The following is a 9,662-nucleotide window of genomic DNA, read 5'->3' as shown; positions in this document are numbered from 1 at the left end:
AAAAAGGTAACTTGAATTTACAATGTGCATGAAACAGTGAAACACCAGATTCAGATTAATTGTATGGTACATCCTTTCCCTACCTTCATATGCACTTTGACCTGTGTTACAACCCATTTAACTACCCAATAAACTACCCATTTGAGTAGTCTTAATGATCACAGAGGGGCCAATCCTGCATTGCACACATTAAGTATAGTTATTTCTGCACAGAGTCCCATTGACACTAGTGGAACTCTGTGTAGGAGTAACTGAACTCATGGGCATAGGCATTATATTTTGGAGGAAAGGGCCATTAAGTGCCTAATCCAGCATCCACTGAAGTCAAGAAAAAGGCTCCCATTGTTTTAAGTGGGAGTTGGATTGGGATTTTAGGGCCTTATCCTTCAGGTTTTCACATGTGTTTAATTTTACACATTGATCTAATTTATCATTGGAACTACACACATGTAAAATTAGTCTTTGCAGTATCAGGGCCTGGCACTGTGAGATCTTCAGGCAAGATACCTTAGACCCAAGTCTCCAGTGTCTTGCACCCTATGCCAGAGCAAAATGAGTACAAAATAGGTATAAACAGGCTGCCAGATCAGTATGGTCTTGTTTTACCCCCACTTTACAGAGATGCAAATGATTGCCCAGGGTGCAAGGCCAAGGTGAATCAGGCCCTGTGTACAGTTGAAAAGCACCATCCACACCACTAATGCAATACCAATAATAATGTAGAATGCTGTGTGGTTCTTAAAATTGAATTTTATAACTGTAGCTTTAATCACAAGGAAATAATTATGTAATATTGTAAATAAAACTTACCTGTCCCTGGGAGGTGGTTTGCAGGCTGCATCTGCATTCTATGGTCAATATACCATTCCTCTGGGTAAAAGTTTGAGGTCTGTAGCTGATCTGGACTTTTTGGGAGCTCTAAAAGAAAAGCAGGTAAATCTTAAAATACATTATTTTTTTTAAATGCATTTGCAGGTCACCTTTTACTCGCCAGGGACGGCTCCAGCATTTCTGCCGCCCCAAGCAAAAAAAAAAAAAAAAAAAGCCATGATCGCGATCGGCAACGGCAATTGGAAAAAAATAAAAAGCCGCGATCGGCAGCGGCAGTTCAGCGGCAGATCCTTCGCTCCTAGAGGGAGTGAGGGACCTGCTGCCCCTGAATTGCCGCAGGTGCTGCCCCTCTCCCTTGGCCGCCACAAGCACCTGCTTGTTAAGCTGGTGCCTGGAGCTGGCCCTGTTACTGGCTTTTATAAGTTTAAGTCAAACCATTCTCATTACTCAAATGCTGTTTTTTAAATCTCTAATGCATGTTTAACTGGTAATATTAAAAACGAGTGTGCCAACTGCCATTGATATGCAATGTAGGGCATTGCTCTTTTGAACCCATTTTCATGTCACTGGCCCTGCTAAATTCAGCCATTTCAGTTACTCTTAATTGGCCTTGTTGCATATAGCAGTTGAGAGTGGCTACAGTTTATGCCATGAATTGTAATAACAACAAAGTCATAATGGCATAGATCCATAATGGTTCTAAGTGTATATGCGCAATTATTAGCATTGAAGGCCAAAAAACATTTCAAATCACTGTCACAAATTCTGCTGCCCTTCCTCATGCTGAAGTATTACCTTACTCCCCAGGTAATCCCATTAGGTCCAGTTTGGTTTGCGGTTCTCTCTCATGCTGAGTATTACTGTACAGCATAAGTACTCCCATTGGGCCTGATTCTGCACCCTCTCTTACTCATGTTGAGAGTGACCTTACTCCTCTGGACTGAATCCTCAGTTGCACTGAGTTTCTGTTTGATGAGTAGTTGTTTAGGTGTTGAACTGGCTCCCAGCACAAGTTAGAGTAGCCTCTGGCCCAGGCTGGCTGGGAGAGGAGGGGTGGGGGAGTGAGTGATATATAGCTAGCTACTCTGACTTAATGACATCGTAAGCTTTTCACGCACAAGAGGAATCCTCAACTGCCTTAAATGCTTTATGGTCCTGCTTTCACATCTGGTAGCACACATTTTAGTAGGGGCCAAGGATCTGGCCCACTGACTTCACTGGGACTTCTCACAAAGGAAGATACTGTTCAGTATGAATAAGGGTAGCCAAATCTGACTGAAAAAGAAACCCAAACACTTTCTAACTCCTTGTGGTAGAAAACAGTAATATTGTTCTTCATTATTAAAAGAAATCAGAAGTCATTTGTACTATGGACAAAGTATTTCATGGCAAGTTCCAGTAAGAGAAAATGCTTACATCTGATTGATAAAAGTGTTGTATATCAGTCTAAATGCAAGTCAGCCTCCAACGACAGTGACACTGGCTGTCATACTATAATAATTAGAGATTGGCCTATACCAAAAGCCTGAATCGGAACATGCCTGAATGTTGGATATAAATTTGCATCCTAACTGGCCAAACCAAACCTCAATCCTAAGAACCCCTGACATGTGGAGCTATCTGGATCCAAATCTTGTAGTTAGGGCCTAGCTCCAATAATTAGTATTATTCTTTTTAAATATTGGTGGAAATCACACTTTTCATCATTTGCAGCTGGATGTGCATGAGTACCCTTTCCTCCAGCCTAGTGCTCCCAAAGAACAGATAATTAAGAATAAAGAAAACAGGCCCAGGGTGAGTGCCAAACTAAAAGTCCTCATGCAAAACGTGTAGTAGTCACAATAGTAACAGTAGTGATGATGGCAACAATCATTTCTAGCCTAGCAGGGTTTTTTTATGAAAATGTTAGTAAAAGGTGCAGAGCTGGAAACAAATGACTTTACTTCAGTCCCTTTATTGCAAAAACATAATGAAGTGCCAGCCAAGAAGTAAATTCATTGCAAATTGTATTAAAGGTTTTGGACCAAAGTGAAGCTGTTACAGACTACATCTGTAAAAATTGTGTAATTATTATGGGTGGGTAAAAGTCTGGCAAGAATTATTTTCTTAAGTAAAGCCTAAAAGAGAACAGATGTGCTGTAACTGACACATTTTTTTTTGCCAGCAACTAATTCTGTACAAATATTTGTTCTAATTTATCATATTATTCAATGTATTTCAAATTAATGAGACAACTGTTAATTTTTTTTCACTGTCTCTGTTTTAATTCTTAAGAAAAGAAAGAATTGTCTCAAGGAAAGAAAATTAATTTGTTGTATTGGGCATTGAAAACCCAAGTCTTTTGTTAAACAAAGAAGAAAACATATATTTGGAGGGAGAACCAGGGCATTATAGTTAAATGTCAAGGTCTGCTAAAATCAAAGGTAAGAGGGGCAAGTGACAGTGAAATTTAAGTAGAAAACCATAAATGTAAAGTAACACTACTATTTTGGGTATGGGGTGGAATGAGAAAAATATCCAAAGACAAAGATAGGCAGTTTGGGTCTGGAAGTAATTATGGTCAAGTGAAGACAACTGAATTCCATATTACCTTGGTGGATGTCTGTAAAGGCAGTTTGGGGAGGTATTTTGGTAAGGTTTACTTTTTGGAGCTTAGCAACATAAATTTGTTGTCACTGAACTATTAAATAAAATAGACACATTGGCAAAGAGCACATAGCAGAGGGATGGAACTGATTAAGGGACAGCCTATGAAATAATAGCTTAAATGGGCCCAGTGCAGGATTTTAATATCCCATGACAACACTCAATTGTCAAATTCAGCTAGAGTGTCCAGGATGCTACTAAAATTAAGCCAGAAATTCCTAGATTTATTCTACTTTTTTTCTACAGTTAAGAACAGGAAATGCCAGTAAGCTGTGAGAATCTAAGTAAGAAATAAGAAACTGGGAAGAAAAGAGGATGGCCTAAAATTTTATGAGATTTCTGCCATTAAATCTATAACAAATGTCTTTCACCTACACACGATAAAGAGGCAATGTGGGATTTTAATTGGACTTTTGGCTTTTCTTCATTTGATTTAAACCTAGGTAGAATTTCAAACAATAACACTGGAACACCTGGTTAACACGTTAGATGATATGTAGAGTTGTAAATTGTGGTTTTAATAGGTGTTCACTAGGGGATTGAAAAGGGTCCCATTGTTCGACTTGGCAGATATTAAAAAAAGTTCATGAACTACTGGGGTTTAAAACCTGCTCACATGATTTTAATATTACTCCAATAATGTAATTTGATAATTTTACCTATGTTGTGGCCAATTTATGGATGGAGACTCTAATGGCCATGTTATGTAATTACAATGACCTGATACAACACTAACCCCCAACTTTCAATTTAATTTATTATAACAGTCCAATTTAGAGGACAGCAATGGTTACTGATATCCAAAAACTATCATCTTATATGGGCATAATCAAAGAAATACATAGTGGAGTTCTGCTCCCAAGAATAAACACAACCTACATATTTTCTGCACATAGCTCAGCTGTGAGGACTTTGGAAGACAAATTTTCTTTTTCTATTTAAGAAAAAGGAGTCCCCACATTTAATTAAAGTGATTTGTTGTTTGTCACTTTAAAATATATTCTCATCCATTTAACCATGTTTTGAGATGCTCAGTCTCAGATGTTGTGCCAAAGAGGGACTGGGCTTATTTGATATTTTAAAGTGATGGATTTCAAAAGTATTGTTTTGTGTTTGCCCTTGTCCTTATAGTGGCAAAATTCCACCCATACTTCTTGTGAGGAGATGTTTAAAATAGAGACAGTCAACTTCTCTTTTACTTTACTCTCCCAGCTTTAGATTCCCATCACATTTGGAGCCATGATTTAACTTTACCTGTTTTTTGCCCTTAGTTCTTTTTCTCCCTGTTTGAGATTCCTCCTCTGATCTCCAATAATTAAAAACAATAATGATCTTTTCCCTTTGCACCCAACCTTCACCTCGGCTTCAGTTTCCCACTCATCCCCATTGTTATCCCTACTGCCTGAAAATATTTAATAGCTAAATGTGACCTCCCTTAGATTCTGATTCAGCAAAGCATTTAAGAATTTGCTTAACTTTAAAAACATTCTTAAATGCTTTGCTGAATCAGGGCCTCTTCTCATCTAATTGCTGTTCTCCCATGGTTACTTTAACTATATGCTTACAGAAAAATCTGAGCAGACAGCTCATAGACTCATAGACTTTAAGGCCAGAACGGACCATCGTGATCATCTAGTCTGACCTCCTGTCCATTGCAGGTCACAGAACCTCACCCACCCACTCCTGTAATAGATCTATCACCTCTGACTGCATTAGTGAAATCCTCAAATCATGATTTAAAGACTTCAAGTTACAGACAATTCACCATTTACACTAGTTTAAACTGGCAAGTGACCCACGCCCCAAGCTTCAGAAGAAGGCTAAACCCCTGCCAATATGACCTAAGGGAAAATTCCTTTCTGACCCCAAATATGGCAATCAGTGAGAGCCTGAATATGTGGGTAAAATTCACCAGACAGACTCCTGGGAAAGAATTCTTTGTAGTAACTCAGACACATCTAGTGTCCCATCACTGGCCATTGGAGATATTTGCGGCTACCAGTCACAGATAGGCTACATGACATTGCAGGCAGTCTCATCATACCATCTCCTCCATAAACTTATCAAGCTCAGTCTTGAACCCAGTTAGGTTAGCTCATTGATGATGGCAGCAGTTTCTATGTCCCATATAGTTGATGCATTCCGCATAAGGGAGCAAAGCAAACTGGATGCAGGAGATAAGTGAAGGGGTAAGTCTCTGCATTTCATGGGAGAGTTAGCTGGTCTACTCTAGACTTTTATCCTGAAATTTTCCCACCATTGGTACCATCAGTTCCAGTGGTAGCAATGGGTGCCCAAGGATAGACAGGGCACCAGTATCTGGCAACATTTAACCACTATTTCATCTAAGCCTTCTCTGAGCAGGCTTAAACATCATGGTGGTTGAAACACCAGCTGCCGCCAGCACCTTATCTGCATTAGGACATGCAGTATTGCTGCCACCAATGATAGCAATGATGGAAAATTTCAGGGGGAAAAGCCTAATAGACTTTGATGAATGAGCCCATTAAGGCTGAATAGCTGTTGAATTACTTGCTGAAATGTATATTTACATACTGTGTGGGTGTTCATAGAAAGAGGAGGGCCAAAGCCATAACATTTGAATCGGGATTTTAACTTCTGCTCAGATTTCAGGATTCTTTGGAACCAAGTTCAACCCATTATGGAAAGGGAGGCAGTTGTGAAATTCATAGCTATATTCTGAACTGTGACCCACTTGGATACACATGTAAAAATTGGGACTATTTAGTTCTGGGGCTTTAGTGTGGGCTAATCTCGAACTTCAAGGATATACTATGCACATTCTAGTGCGTACTCAATGAATTTTGCATTTTATTCTCTTTGTGAACTATCTTAGAGCAACTCAAGATTTTCTTGAAGATATTCGTTATTAATTCATTATTTTTCAGTGAATAATTCTCCTTTTGCAGATTGTCTGTGACCAGGTCATTGAAAAATTCACACAGCATTGGTTAGTTACATAAGCCATGTGGTATTTTTGGTGTTCTGTAATTTGGATGATTTATCTAACTACACAATACAATGCAAACTGCAAATTTTGCAGTTGAATATACAATCTGAGCAAACCATTTGAACTTGATATTCATCTCAATAAAATGCATTGTCTAGAACATTTGCACAAAGAAAACACTAAATGGGTACAACGTACACTTTGAAGAAACAAACTAATTGAAAAGAAATCAAATATATATTCACAGAAAATGTTTTGCCATTTTGCCCAGATCTAAAATGTTTCTGTATAACATTCATAATACCCTTTGTATCCTTGGATCTCCTAACATAGTCTGATTGGCTGAGACATGGCTATACATCCTTAAATAGTTCTGCACTATTAACCAGTAGGTAAAATGTGTTTTAAAAAATCCACTGTTGCCTATTAACCATTAGTTAAAGCAAGAGAAGGAGCTATTTATTATCATTATTAATATACATTCATATTGAGGTAGTGTTTAGAAATCCCAAACAGGATCAGGGCCCCATTATGCAAAGAATAGTGTATACACACATATGATGAAACAATCCCTGCCTTGAGAATTACATTAGAAAGCTATAAAACTATTGTCTCAATTCTGGACTTCACTTTTCTCAATTTTTCTTAGTTCTTTCTTTACTGAAACCTAAAGTACTTTTGTAGCATTGCACAGAAAACCAATACACTGGCCCACTGACAGAATGCATCACTGTAAATATGAGCATCTTTGCTGAACAGGAAGGTTAACGCAGTACACACAAATAATTTTTACACCATTTTGTTTTGAAAAATGTAGTAAAGTCTGATTAAAGAATGCCTTCTATTTTCAAGTAGTAATTGTGTAAAATATACATAGGTAAAAATCAACTCTTGGGGTAGAACAATTAGCTTGAGTAGGATCATGATTTGGCTTCTGGCATTGTGCTCACAGAAGCAAAATGCTCCCCTCTGCTTCTGTGTGCATAAGCAAGCATGCCCTGGTGGATTCTGGTAGATGGAAGCATGCATAACTGAGGAGTGCTGCCCCTTAGGCCTGGTCCCAGCTTCCTTGTGGATTCACGGGGGCCCTGTGGTTTTCCATGATGACAGCTGGGAAGGGTGGAGGCCAGTAGTTCTTTGCCAGATTCTCCTTCCTAAACCTGAAGGGGTAAATGACATGAGATACAGAAGACAGAGAGCCTGATTCTCCTCTACCTTGTACCTCATATAGTCATTTAGGTATGTGCCATATGACTGCAGACTGGATATAAAATATAGAGGAATGGTAGCATTTTATACCCACTCTACACTAACTTTCACTGTGTACCCGCTCCCCATGCAATGCATCCCCCTTCTCCCTGCTCAGGAGAAATTGTGTCTAGGGGTTCTTTGTTAGACCAATAATGTCCAAAAGCAAGGTCAACAGGGAAGAGGAGCCTCCACATGGATGCCTCTTGTCTCCTTTGGAACCTGGCAGTTACTTGGGCATAAGGGGTGAAACCACCTGACTCTTTCACGGTGGAAAATGCTTCCCACCCCACACCTAGTGCACACGCACATTGAAGGTAACAGAGTTTCCACTCCCTTACATATGGCATGGGGAAAATAATGACCCAGTGAGCCTAATTCTCTAGTTTCCATACTGAATAAATTCCCTTTGGAGCTTCTGTGAACAAACCTGCATAAACTGGAGGTTCTGTTTGGTTTGGATAAGCATTCAAATGATTGGAGGTGTATCCATATCTTTTTCATATCCAGGAAGTCTACAAACATTCTTGCAAGTTCCATCAAAGTCAGCAATACAGCAAGAATAAACTTTCCTGTGGTATTTTGGTATATAATGCTACTGAAATGTTATCCTAATTGTCCATCTTAACATTTCACAAAACATCAGCTTCCAGTCCAATCTCAAACCAGGAACTGAAGAGATATGGAAAAATGAACAAAACAAACACCTTCAAATTATTAACTGTATTCTTTAGACTCTGAGAATAGGTCCAATCTGAATACAATTTCTGAGATGGACTGCAAACCCTGTGTGCATCAAGACCCTCCAGAAGCCCCACTTCACCTGTGCTGCCTTCAGGGAATTAACCAGCTGATTATCACAAGCTTGTGTGTACTTGAGGATAATCCATTTATCTATTAAAAGGTTGTGTTACCGAGAGGTGAGCCATTATTACCTTGATAACCTTACATATATATTGTACCTATCTCTCCATTTGTGTTTTAGATGAGAAGCCCTTTGGAGTATGGGCATTGCCTTCCTTTATGGTCCTAAAGCCCCTAACACACTGATGATTATAATAGAAATAAATAATAGTAATGATTAAAAATAATTTAAGTAGAGGGGAACCTGAACACCAGATTCAAAATCTTCTCCTCCATACTTTCTGGAAGTTAGGGTCTGGTTCAGAATGTGCATCTCAAAACTGTAATTCAGGCCGATCTCTAATTGTGAGTTTTGGTCAAAGGTTTGAGGAAATTCTTATTCTATTGAAACGCTCCTAAGAGATGTAAGGCTAGATCCACATCTCATTATACCATTGCAAACCCAGAGTCATTTCATTGGGGTTAATGGAATTATTCTGGATTTATACTGATGTAGTGAGATCAGAATACTGGCCTTTACAATAACATATAAATAGTGCTTGTTCTAAGTGCAATAGCTATAAAATATTCCCTATTGCATGGAAAAAGTTCTTGAAATAGAGCCTGTTCTTGGAGTTCTTATGTAGGTCAAATTCCCATTGAACTGGAAATACTATAAAAGAACTATATGTCACAATTGTGTGAAACACTCCATAAAATGTTTAGTTATGTTTTATACCAACATGGTTTGGCTAAATGTCAGATCTAATGGGGGCTAATCCAAACCAAACCGAACCTCCAAATGTTTTGAGGTTCACCATTACCAATACATATATACTAAATACACAGTGCCAATCACTGAGAGATAGCAGGGTCTCAATAGGCCCAGAGTGAAATCTTTAGTAAGCCCCATGAGCGTCTCATTCATTTCAACAGGAAATGCCATGGGAATCATGAGGCTACAGTCATTTTTCAGCAGTTGGCACTAAATATATATGATTAAACATTGCACATAAACCTAAACATGGTTTTGGAAAAATATCACTGCCAAATGAACCATGCAATTTCATAATATTCTTGCAATATTTGGAAAGCAGTCTTAGAATATTTCTTTCCATGTGCA

At 38.6% G+C, this 9,662-nt stretch overlaps 1 long non-coding RNA gene across 4 annotated transcripts in view; it reads right to left on the bottom strand.

The window, feature by feature from the left end:
• LOC112059775 (uncharacterized) overlaps positions 1–9,662 on the bottom strand; it is a 128,153-nt gene that overhangs the window by 38,016 nt on the left and 80,475 nt on the right. For all 4 annotated transcript variants that reach the window (XR_006176001.2, XR_010589298.1, XR_006176003.2 and 1 more), the window contains exon 5: positions 811–918. This is a non-coding gene — a long non-coding RNA (uncharacterized LOC112059775). The remainder of the gene's footprint in view (positions 1–810; positions 919–9,662) is intronic.

This window comes from Chrysemys picta, chromosome 7 (assembly GCF_011386835.1).
Source record: "Chrysemys picta bellii isolate R12L10 chromosome 7, ASM1138683v2, whole genome shotgun sequence".
NCBI classification, from domain to species: domain Eukaryota; kingdom Metazoa; phylum Chordata; order Testudines; family Emydidae; genus Chrysemys; species Chrysemys picta.
Note: the sequence above shows the minus strand (reverse complement) of the source record. Positions and strands in the feature narration are given on the sequence as shown.